At 37.1% G+C, this 12,528-nt stretch overlaps 1 protein-coding gene across 5 annotated transcripts in view; it reads right to left on the bottom strand.

The window, feature by feature from the left end:
- The window catches only part of LOC129775218 (long-chain-fatty-acid--CoA ligase 4), a 48,998-nt gene extending 37,118 nt beyond the window's left edge, over window positions 1-11,880 (bottom strand). The window contains exons 1-2 of one of the 5 annotated variants that reach the window (XM_055779629.1): window positions 11,383-11,880; window positions 11,057-11,235 (exon numbers count right to left, since the gene is read on the bottom strand). The gene's annotated coding sequence lies outside the window, so the exon portion shown is untranslated. Of the gene's footprint in view, window positions 1-5,646; window positions 5,796-10,962 lie in introns of those variants that run through there. The other 4 variants (XM_055779628.1, XM_055779634.1, XM_055779631.1 and 1 more) reach the window with 4 other exon arrangements.
- Between the last annotated feature and the right edge of the window lie 648 nt (window positions 11,881-12,528).

Below are 12,528 nucleotides of genomic sequence, written 5' to 3'. Positions count from 1 at the left end.
ATATGGACAGGTTTGCAATACATGAAGCGTAGAGGTTTATCGATCGCGAAAGGAATAATTTTATTCAAACAAGGTCTGAACTCATCAAGAATGTCCGTTGAATGATGAAAAAATAGAATTAATCTACCTAGAAGTGATATCGCGCTTTTCAGCAGTATAAACGGACAAACCCTCAACTATTTTGCTTCTGGTTCCAGTCAGCTTCTAAACAGTACATACCTAATATCGCTTCTCTGTTAACTTACAAACCGAAATATAACTATCAGCGAATTGAATTTTGATATAAAACCACTCAAAATGCTTAATATCGAAGCAGCTAAAATTACATCCATGTATGAATTTCGGTTTTTGTTTCCCTTTTCCACTTTTGATCAGTATTCATTGCCATAGGGTGACTTAAATATTATAGAATAACATGTAAAAGGTGTTTCCCAAAAATAACGCTCCGCCGCACAGTGGGACCGTTCTGAAAAAAGACGGTCAAAAATCTTTTCTCGTTTTACCTTACATTTTAGAGCTTACATTTCAGAAGAGTTGTTCAGAATGTTGATTCGAATAATTTGACGGTTTCATTTAAACTCTTACTAAGTTACAGTAAAAATTAGAAAAACTAACTTTTTATACTTACGAGATAGTTGAGTTATGTCTTCAGCAACATTGTAGAACTAAAAATTGTATGAAACTTTGCTGAAGATCATCTATCAATCTATCTATCAGTTCTTCAGAGATATAACTGTTTTTTCTGGGGAGACTATCTCAAAACTAGTTTTTCAACTTAAGTTATGCCTAAATCACATTATATCAACTCAACATGTTCCACGAGGTTTTAGATAACATGAAAATACATAACTTTGCCGAAGACACTATTAGTGTTAAATGACACCATTGCGATGTACAGTGGTTACAAACCAAAAATATGTGACTTTTAATCATTAATTTTTTCAAAGATGTGCACATTTGTGCATTAATACTCAACGTCATTTTGTTCGTCAGGGTTCGAAGTATTAGGCAAACTGCTTTTCGAGCTCGGGAACTCTCGGGAACATTACTATTTATACCAATTTTTAAAGCACAATTTACTCAATTTTACTCTATTTTCTTCATACTTTATCTACTATTGATGTTTATTTGCATTATAATCATATATAAATCAATTTCTGATTCTATCTCATTATCAGACCTCAAATTTGAGTTATTTTGCGGAAGTTTTATTGCAGTTGGTGATAGCAATTGTTGCTTTTTCGATTTTTTGCAAGCTGATTATCAAAGAGTCGGATGTCATAAGCAATCTTACAAAAACTCAGGAACATAGCTTATATTACTTTTTTTGTGTTGCTGTTTGGGTAAGATAAGTAAATAATGATGAAAAAGTTCAACTAGAAGATGAAACCAACCTTTCTCATGATCATACTGTTGAATAAAGCTTGATTAATTCAGAATCCGGAGTCATAAAATCAAATGTATCTCGGGATTGGTTAAAGGTACAAAACATGTATTTATATCAAAATATAGATAATTTATTGTTCTTTCGGAAAAAAATTGTGTACAAAAATTGTTCTTTTACAGTTTCGATGGATTTTCTTACTTTTCTTCGGATACCCTCCATCAAAGTTTGAACTCACTGTTGAACAACCTAAGCGGTCATTTTATTCCACTATCTCTTCATGTCTGCAGTATTCCGAGTCACTTTGGCACAAATTCCGCAGTTCCGCTTCACAACTGCCCAATATTTTTCGATTGGGCGGAACTGGGAGAATTGAGGTCTTTTCCAATGTAATCGAGCCCATTGTCACAGGGAACCACTGAAGCACCCCTCGACTGTGGTGGCACCTTACCAAATCTGGACAAAACATCACTGTGTGTTTCTGCAGGCACTCTTCCCTATACATTTTCGAGTTCATTGTCTTGTTTGTGACGAAAACCTTGGTCACATCTTTGGTTCCGATCGTTCCACTAAGACGAGTCCTTTGATCCATCAGAACAACACTTACATGTTTACAAAAACGTTTCAGTACATCATAAACAGTCGATTCAGCCACCTTCTGCGATTTCGTGATTTGAGTACATCGGATTTTTAATGTGGGTGTCCAAAATCAAATTTATTCTCTGGGCATCCATCCTGCTCAACTTTTTTAAAACGAAACGAATCAACGTGGAATTTTCACCGTCGAAAGATACAGGTTTTCCAAACAATTAGCTGTCAAAACATTTGAGACACGCCTACCGCGACTACTAAAATGACCGGTTGCACGTTTATTCTTCAGCACAAGTTTTCATACTGCATGTAATGCAAAAATGCAAATTTCATATGGAAGTCCTGATTATGGGCTATGGCTTATTCAGAATGTACGGTACACAGTTCAATTGTTTTTATGTGGTTTCCAATGCTCTTATTCAAATTCGGGAACGTAAACCCAGGCCACCAAGTGACCTTTGTTAAACCCGTGAGAATGACATGAAACTTTCAGTACCTATTCCGAAAATATTTTTTACACTATTGAAAATGTGTACGTTATATCAAGTGACGTTATATCGAGGGTACGTTACATCGAAGTTCTTATAAATTTTCATCAATTTTCATGTTCAATTCCATTTTCCTATTCTAAATAAAGTTCATGAATAAGGATTTCACTTTCAGTTCTGAGATCATAGCATTAGTTTCGAAATTCAGATTTCAGATATAAAACTCAAATATCAAAATTTTTGTTCTTACCAGATATCACAAACAAACTCTGTCGGTTTGTGATATCATTATGTTCATGTGAATCTTGTGGCATAGGAGTTGTTATGATTGCCTTCTCAGGTTACCAAAACGTCGCATCGTTGATAATAAAGATTTTTACCCAGTATGCATTTGAAAACACATCACTGATTTACCAAAACCAATGCATCGTACTAGAATTGGGGGATCTTTGGAAAAAGATCGATCTTTATCGATCCATTTTCTAAATGGCGTAGGGATCGATTCTCCGAATCAATCGGCACCAAAGAATCGATCTTTGAAAAATCTAACGCTTTTTTCCAATTTATTACTTGTTCTATAAAAATTTGAAGCTCACAAAAATTGTATTTTCCAGAGCAACGTCATACGTTATGTCAAAATTATGATTAGAAATTGAACAGCTGATAATCATCCTGAATTCCGCTGAACATAAACCCCTTAAATCTGGGATTCAGTCGAAATATTGGGAGTAGTCCCAGTTCTAGAAAAGGATGTTTCCGCTGGACGTTATGCCATCATAAATATAACTCGTGACCACTTTTTTGTAATGACCAAACTTACGAAACTCCTAAATTTACGACCACAAATTTGACAACATTGGATCATGTTTATGAAATTTGTCAGGTGGTTTTCGGTGAGATTAAAATGAAAGTTCACTGAAAATCATATTTACACAAAATTTTCTACGATCAAAATGATCGGAAATATCGAAAAGAAAAGATCGATTTTTACGATTTTTACGATTTTTCAAGGTACAAAGAATCGATCCAAAATATCTCGGAAATCGGAAAGGGAAAGATCGATCTTCTAAAGATCGCCCAATCCTACATCGTTCTATCGTATCGTGAAATCCGCATCATTCGAACATGCACAACGAGGACGGTTCACTATTTGTAAGTGTCATTCAGTGTGCTTTTCAGTTGTGTTTCTGCAATTCCTCTGGTTTAGGTCAGCCACGAAGTCATTCAACTACGAAATGTACGATCCAAACTGTAGCTTAAAGGGGACCCCTGTCTGGAAGTTCGGAAGATAGCGAATTTTCGTGGATTTTTTTTTTCGAATTTTACGAATAATGTGAAGTTATATTTGAAGGTATATTTGAAGATGGTTTTTCCATTTTTTGAGTGCACGAATAATGATTATGACGCTGTTGATAGCTCGATGTGTAGATGCTGTTTGAAAATCGGTACCTGGCTGGTGGTATCGGTCCTGAAGCAACGGGTTGTCTTAGAACAAATTCCAATGAATATTTTGAAACTTTAGGGCAATACCTAAAGTGTTACATAGGAGTTTTTGAAAATTCGAAAAATTGCCAAAACGCCGGCCATTTTTGTTAAAAATGAGATATTCTCCATGAAAAATCTTTGAATAGCGATTTTTAAGAAAACCGAAAAAATGAGATATCAAAAAAACGGCTATGCAACGCCTTAGATAATTCATTTTTACATGCTGATAAACAAATTCAGCTAATTAGACTTAAGTTAATAATTATGTAGTTATAATATATTCAAATAGTTTTAAAATGTATTGCTTGATGGTGGCTCTTTATCCACTTGAGCCTAATTAAATCAATAAAGGAAAAAAAACAAATTCAGCCAAATCGGTCGAATAGATCCTGAGATATCGATACCACCAGTTGAAATAACATGGTTTCGAGAAAATTCGTTTTAAAATTGATACATTCGTTCTATGTTCCTTGAGGTAACTTCATACTTTTGGTTGTAACTATCCCACGAAATCAAATATCGAAAAATCCTTTTAGGACAACATTTCTGAGGGCATAAGCTGCCCAAAAATGCAAAAAACAAAAATTATTTTTTTTCGAAGGGTGAACCCCCCCTTAAGCCCAAACTGGAATTCTCATGAGTGGTTAAACTAATTTATATCTGTATACCGACTGAAAAAACACAATCATTTACAGTGGAAAATCCAATCCCCTTACAAGCCGATTATAGTCTGCACAACGAATGATTCGATATGGCATACTTTTGCTTTGCACAGTATTACTTTCTATGCCCTTTCTCACTAACAAAAACGGAACGTTTTGAGTTAGACATTCAAATCCAAGTATATTCAATCTTGCCCTTGGTAGGGTTTATCGTACACACTAAAGTCCACGCTTTTTTCCCAAACCGTTGTTTCATGACACAGTAATCAAATTCAAACCAACAATTCAATAACACATTGATTCTGATTAACACCGAACTATTTCTCCAAGAGGTTAACTGCCGGCGCACATCAATCAACCAAAAATAAAGTCAGTCCAAACCGGTTCCGCACTGAAATTTTGTTCTAAAACCAGCTTCCCTCGCGGATTGATAGCACCTTTTACGGCTCCCCACAATCGTAACTTTCGTGCGCGTTTCATGGCGTCGTGTGTCTCTACATCTCGTCGTTCGATTGAGGTACGAAGATCACTCTCCTGCTTCTTGCACTGTCAATCCATTAGCAGCGCAAAGATCGTTTGGGCGCGCAAAGTCCACAAGTTCAAGTTTTCCCCGTCTGACATCCTCACAGTCGCTCTCCTCCAGTCCCATTGTACACACTTCGTATTGTGTGCGCTCTGATTTGCGTTGAGTTTTTTGAACGCAAGCAATTCAATCTAGGTTTTATTGGCACGGTACGCGTTGTTCGTGATAAATAGCTTCGATAGTGGCCACACGACGCGGCGCAGCAAATGGGATCACTTGTTAGCGTGTGTGATAATTGAGCAAATTGATTGTTTGATATACAGCACATTTTGATGAAACCTTCTTTTATACGTTGTGGCATTCGATGTGACAGCCATCAACAGGTTTTATCGGTGAGTGGTACCGGAACTGATGACCAAGAATGCTACCATTTCTTCCGAGTTTCGAAAACGATCACGTGGCTCACACACATTTAGAGCCGGTAGGAGGTATAACACACTGATTACAGCTTACCTATCTGGTTATACAACAGCGGTGTGGAATCATCCAAACAGAGAATTTTCCCCGCTCCAAATCAATAATCAATGCAATTGAATGTTCCCTGAACGTTCACCAACGCGGCTATGAATAGGAATCTAGGCCAACACTGATGAATTTCATGCAAATGATGGTTACAATTATCTACATGTTACCCGGAAGCAGCGTATTATCAACGTTAGCACTGTTTGCTTCTTATTTTCTCACGTCACATTGAACTCATCACCTTCTCTATTCGGGAGCCGTTCTGAACCGAACTTTCTCCTGTCATTCCATGACAGTCGCGGACAACACGTTCGGCAGCCGGGGATTGTGGTGGTAATGTAACCGTGAACGACATCATGCAATGCACATCGGACCTGCGCCGTTCGCTTCCAACATCGTACGATTCGTGAGTGAGTTGTTTCACATTTCGGTAAGTGCGCTATACGCAGCCCCCGCATGCAGTGGGTTTGTGGGTGGATCTCTCTCTACCAGCACGCCACGAATCAACATGTGCCTCGCTGCAACTCGTGCTACATTGTACCGGAAAATAAATCATATTCGAGTGTTAAGAAAAACAATTCTCGAATGGATGTGAGCGGGGATTCAATTCTCTTGCTAGCACTGATTACAACGGTGGTTTGCTTATGATGCAAACCATGGACAAGTTTGCCGCAAAGGAAATCACAACACGGCAAAGTGATGTGAGTGTGGTTGCACCAGAAGAGGCGCGGCACTTGAAACAGGGACAGAGAAGAATTGGGCCAACGCGTAAAGCATATGGGGCGCAGTGAAGTGCTGCCAATTGTCCTAAAAGAGCTTCTTCCGTATGCAGTTGAGCAATAATTGAAACAACCTAAAGCTATATGGATTAATTTTTTTAAAAATCCAATGTGTGCTGCTGATTGCAAAGTTGAAATCTAGCGTCTAAATTATTTTAATAGCTTCCTTGTTCTTTATCTTGTAACATTTGCGCGATTGAAGCTTCAAGGTGGTAATAGGAATCAAAATTAAAAATGTAATCAAATTAAAATTAATTCTCTACCTTGAAGACAGCGATTTGCCTTATCTCCGAGCGACCGAGGGGCCGCATTATCTGTCTGGCCCGGCGTCGGTACCTGTGGACAAGCAGGGGCCTTCTCTAAAATCATTTCCTAGCTTTGTAACTGCCGTTCCCAATTCCGACTCTCTCATAACAAAAAGTTCATTGTCGATCCTTAGGATCCAGCACGAACCAGAGGGAAAGTTCGTCGCGTTACTCATCAAATTCATTGTACTAAAATTTTAATTGTATCGTCAGCGTCAAAAAAATTAGGTTTTGTGTGAATAATCCTTCTAGTATTCTTGTTTTTACAACAAATAATCATACACATGAATACCTGGATTCATTATTTCAATATCTGAATCTAAGATGTGATTTTGAAATTCAGCAGTGGAGGCTGCATCTGGAATCGCCAACCTGAGATGCGAGATCTAAATTAGAAATCAAGGTTTGGAATTTATAATTTATTCTGAATTTGAATTCAGCCTCTGTATCAGGTATTTGATATTCATATCTGAACTTGAATCAAAAAATATTCGTTTCATACAAACTTTCCAAATTATCCAAATCGCAGAAAAAATGTGGAAATACAATTCAAACCGCATGCTCGTGTTTGTATCCATGTATCGTGTAGAAGAGGATATTTATCATTAAACGTTCCATTTTCATTAATAAAAATTGTAGGAGGTTGTGTCTAAGACACGACCACACGGTTGACGTAGAACTCGCTATTTTTTTTGTTCAAGTCGCTTATTAATAACTTCAGATATTATTTTAGAATGCTGCGAAATTTTAGTAATAACTATTTAGTAGAATTGTTTGGTCGCCCTGAAATGGTTTCTCATTGTAGAATCAGTTGACGATAATTGATTGATGATTCATTCATTCTCTCGCAGAACAATACACAAGCTGATCGTATATCGCACTTTGTTTCATGTCAATGCATTGACATTTTACCTCGAACGCTATCCCGGTGGCCTTTTGCAATTGACATACACTCGGCTACTTGCGATTATATACTTGTTGCACCAGAACTATCATTCCACATCTCATAACTACATCAATCTTTCTTTGGCACCGAATGGAAACAGCAACAATGACAATACTTGCAAGTGTCAAATATCATGCTACATGTTATTTTGTAGTGTCTCAGTGGAATCGCACCTCTAAACATGGTTCGTATTACGATAACCAACCAGCACCAAACAAACGTTCAACATAGCATGCTCATAATTTTGCGCTGTTTTCAAACGAAAACTTTAACTTTATTTCATAAAAACGTGACCTGTTTTCTAATATGACACCCTTAAAGTAAAACGTAGTTCTACGTCAAAAACTTCAATTCGCAAAAGCTATCATAAAATGTATCACCGATTAAATTCTAATGGAATTTCAATAATTGACGAAATAAAATTCTGTATTAGTGATTCTTTCACGGATGAATCTTGAGAAGCGGTACAAGCCGTACATCTCATTCCAAACAATCCAATCCCGAATCATCGATAGTTGTTGATTTTACGATTATGAAAGTAATACAATGGACTTTCAAAAGAGATACGCAATATTCTCTACAAATCCCATAGTAAAAAAAAACTTTTCATTAGCTACATGAACACAGCTAATACCTAGGGGTTGTATCTATACTATACTATATTTTTTTCTGCTTAATTCTCATTTTTTGTTCAATAATTCAACGATGAATTGAAATTTGCATATTATCTCTTACGTTTCGAAAAACGTGATATAAACGAAACATTTTCAGTGATAAAATCTAGAGTGATATAATCGAGACGTTACTGAATTGGATAATTGTAGAATGCCAAGCTCTATCCGAACCCGCTAAATCCACGATTTGATTGGTTCAATGAACAAATACTCCCCCGTTGCGGTAATTGTTCAATTTATGATTTACTATCATTCAATGAATTCTCAGAACATGCACGAAGAAAACTGTAGGGAAGAGGAGGGCACATTCGGACAATTTTTTTTCCTTGATTTTTAATATTTATTGTAAACATAAAAAAATACTGAACTCATCCTAGTTGTCATTTGGACATCAATGTATCATATGAGCGTGTTAGAGGTGTGCGTGGATGCGATTACGAATGGTTTATTCGAATTTTTTGGAAATTGTCTTTTTGTCCGAATGTGCCCCATGTGTGGGGCAGTTTCTACTATGACTTGCCGATCCCTGGTCCTGGGGCACTTTCGGACAATAAAAAAAAATTAAAATCGATGTTTATCAACAATTACTTCCGTTTCCTCTTATTTTCAGCATATTCTGCATTTTGCACGTTTTTTTCATTTCATGTTAGTTAACTGAGGTGGTGTACTCAAATTTCTTAATCGTTCACAAAGGAATTAGGGAAGTACTTACAACTTCATGCTAAAAGTTTCGAAACTTGTATGATAAAGGGCACTGTGTTGTTTTCGTAAGTAATAAACGACCAGGAAATGTCAAACCATATGACAGCTGTTAACTTACTTATATTTTATCTTCAAATTGCTTGGGTGTTTTGACGTAGAACTACGTCTTTCAGGAAGGGTGCCAAATCAGAAAACAGGTCACGTTTTTATGAAATAAAGTTAACGTTGATAACTATCTTCACTGTGAACGAATTCTCATGATTTGCATACCAATCGAAACGGAAATTCTCTAAGATTTGTTCGATATGCTATACATTACAATTCGCTAATCTCTAAACGGTTTAAATTCATGAAAACTGGAAGAACTTCCTATATATATATATATATATATATATATATATATATATATATATATATATATATATATATATATATATATATATATTCCTATTTTCCCATACATTCATGAAACATAATGAACTATGTAGTTTAACGTCTCTCCGTATACAAAATAAGCGAACTTGGGCTATTCTAGAAATAGCCATCGGAGGTCTTATATTCCTGTATAGGCACAATAAGCAAATGTTCTATGATCGATTATATAGGAGAGCAATTTTTGAAATAAAACAACACTTGGACTGTTGAAATCATTGATTAACCCTTCTTGTGCAAAATACATAGTATACAGGCAAACCTTTTTTGTGCGGGGGATAGGAACCGCATAAAATCGCATATAAAACCAGCAAAACATCAACAGTAGCTTTAAAAACCGTGTTCGGTACACATTTTGAAAACAAAAGACGGGTGGGTAATGTCGGAGACATAACCGGAGAGACGTAGGACTACACCAAGGGGTGTCCATTATTCGAATATCATGGTGCAACTTTTCATGCACAAAATTACAGAAAAAAATCAAAGGATAAAATAAAATCTCAGCACTCAGCAAACACTCTAATGTTAGATTCAAATACGAGAAAATCAAAATTTGTCGTGCAAATGTTGTAGGGGTTATTATTCAGCCGGCAACGAACACACACTTTATGGCAAGCATATCATAATAGGTATTTACCGTCTGGTATCGTGATATAATTGTGCTTTGCATTCCTCTTGAATAACTGTGTTCTACTAGGCAAGTCCAAGATACCCATATTTGTAGTTAGACGTAGTTCTACGTCAAAAAACTTTTTTTGTGCGGTAGATAGGGACCGCATAAAAGAAGTTTCCTCCAAGAAAATAACTCAAATCCACGCCGTTCACCGTTCAATTTCCTTTTGCTTCCCTTACTTTGCGATGGGACAATTTGCCTTTTCGGTTGCGCGTGGCTGTTTTGTGCTTTTAGTTGCATGCCGAAACGTGATGCTGTTAGATGTCATGTCATGCAAAAACTTAGAGCATTTGATGGGAGGAGAATTATTTCAGAAGTGGATAATTGAGACGCAAATATGCTTTTTTCCGCACTGAAATGCATATAAACCATCGAAAACAATTAAATGGACGATAAATTCGTCAAATATGCTTCTTTTCATATACCCCACAAAAAAAATCGCACAAAAACAGGTTTTAATGTATACGTAAATAATGTGTGAGCAATTTAGGGGTTCAATTGTGAGCAACCTCCCCTACTGCAAATCGTATAAGAAGTGTTTTAAGCAAATATCAATCGAATTGGAAAACACAATTGTCTCAATCTCTAGTTGCTCAAACACATCATCAATTCATTCACTTTCCTGTCAGTCTGCTTGGAATACACAACCGGCTCTACACTTTCGGGATCCGCTCGTGGGAAGTCGACAAGGACAGAGGCAAACATCACGGTCTCAGCCGAGCGAAAGCGCTGAGGGAGCGAGTGAGGTTATGTACCGGGGAGTAAAACACACGAAAATATCGATTAAATGTCTTACCGTCCGACCGTACGATTCGGCAATCGGAAGCGACAGTAAAATGTTGATAACCATTCTTCCAGAATACATTTCCAACCGTAAATAAATAGATTACCTCGGTTTGATCAAGTTGACTGGATTGGCTGCGTCAAAGCGGCAGCGAGAAACTATATTCAGTAATCCACACTCCACGTACGAATGATTTTTTCTCCTTTCTCTCCTTTATGTTGGCCGAGTTTTTTAAGCTAACATCTATCTTTTCACACTGTATCTTCACTTTACACTTGCGTCAAGCTTATGAAAGTAAACGTGTACATAAGATGAATTTCTCCTTTCAAAACGGGCTTCAAATATACTTTCACGATTTTTATGAGGAATACCATGCACATGTACTAAACAAAAAATATTGGTTTTTACCAATGAAAAGAAAACACTACATACTCTCCTCCAACTACCAAGGCCGTCATACACCTTAAATAGAAGCGTTAGCTCCAGAACGAGATGGGAAACCTTCAAACACAATGAATCACCACCTCTGTATAATACTTCCAATAAAGGAATTTGCACTGTTCCGTAATCCGATGTTTTCGACGGTGTATTACCGTAACTCTTTGGTGCTCTGATAAGCACAATCACTTCGATAAAGATACGACACAACGCAACGCCCGTTCAGAGCAACTGATCGCTCTATATTATCGGAGAGGTGTGGAAGTTGAATACGAGGGCTGATCGGCAGTCTGAGAGAATTTAACGTCTGATGCCAGATGACACGCGATTATCACACACATACAACTATCGCTCTACCAAATGAGAGAAAAACAAGAGAGCCGCAACGAATTTTCTGAGTAGGAAAATATGCCATGCAATCTAAATCATTTTTTTCGGCTCAGCATCAAGACAAGGCAATAGGATGTATATTGCGAACTTGTTGCGCAATTATCTATTATTCATCCCTGAATTATCAGCCCGAACGTTGTTATTACCCGCACCAAATTATGATTCGTAGTCCACAAACCACCATCGATCTCATTCCTCAGTCAAAACACAAAGCACATCAATACCAACATCTAGTCAACGTGATAATTTGCGATTGCACGAGTTCGGCTAGCGGAGAAATAGTGAGAGATAGAGCGACCGGAGATCCAACTGGCCAATCACAAGGAAGAAAACAGTGGCGTGATGTTTACGTCACCATGTTTTTCATGCTCTTTCTCTGTTCCCTCTCCAGAGCAGTGCCGAATGTAAACATTGAATATATCGAACTCCAACAAAGTTTTTCTCTATGTCAAAACTTTGTCTTCTGTTGCATTTCGTAATATCTTTTCGTAACAGTTAATAACTGCCAACGATATATCTACACTGGCTTTAATCATTGGTACCATATGAAGATTGAACTATAAGCGTTCGTAGTGATAACAAATGTAGATAATCACATCACACGTTAATGCGCGCGAAACGAATTTCCAACTTCGAGGATCTTAGAAAACCCACTGTTAAGCGGATGTACCGAGTGGAATGCACACTAAATATTATTTGCATTGACATGTGTTAAAATTGTTTTCTTGGAATCCCATTTCGAATCAGAGC

This window comes from Toxorhynchites rutilus, chromosome 3, assembly GCF_029784135.1.
Source record: "Toxorhynchites rutilus septentrionalis strain SRP chromosome 3, ASM2978413v1, whole genome shotgun sequence".
NCBI lineage: Eukaryota > Metazoa > Arthropoda > Insecta > Diptera > Culicidae > Toxorhynchites > Toxorhynchites rutilus.
The sequence above is the reverse complement of the archived record's forward strand: the minus strand, read 5'-3'. Positions and strand labels throughout refer to the sequence as shown.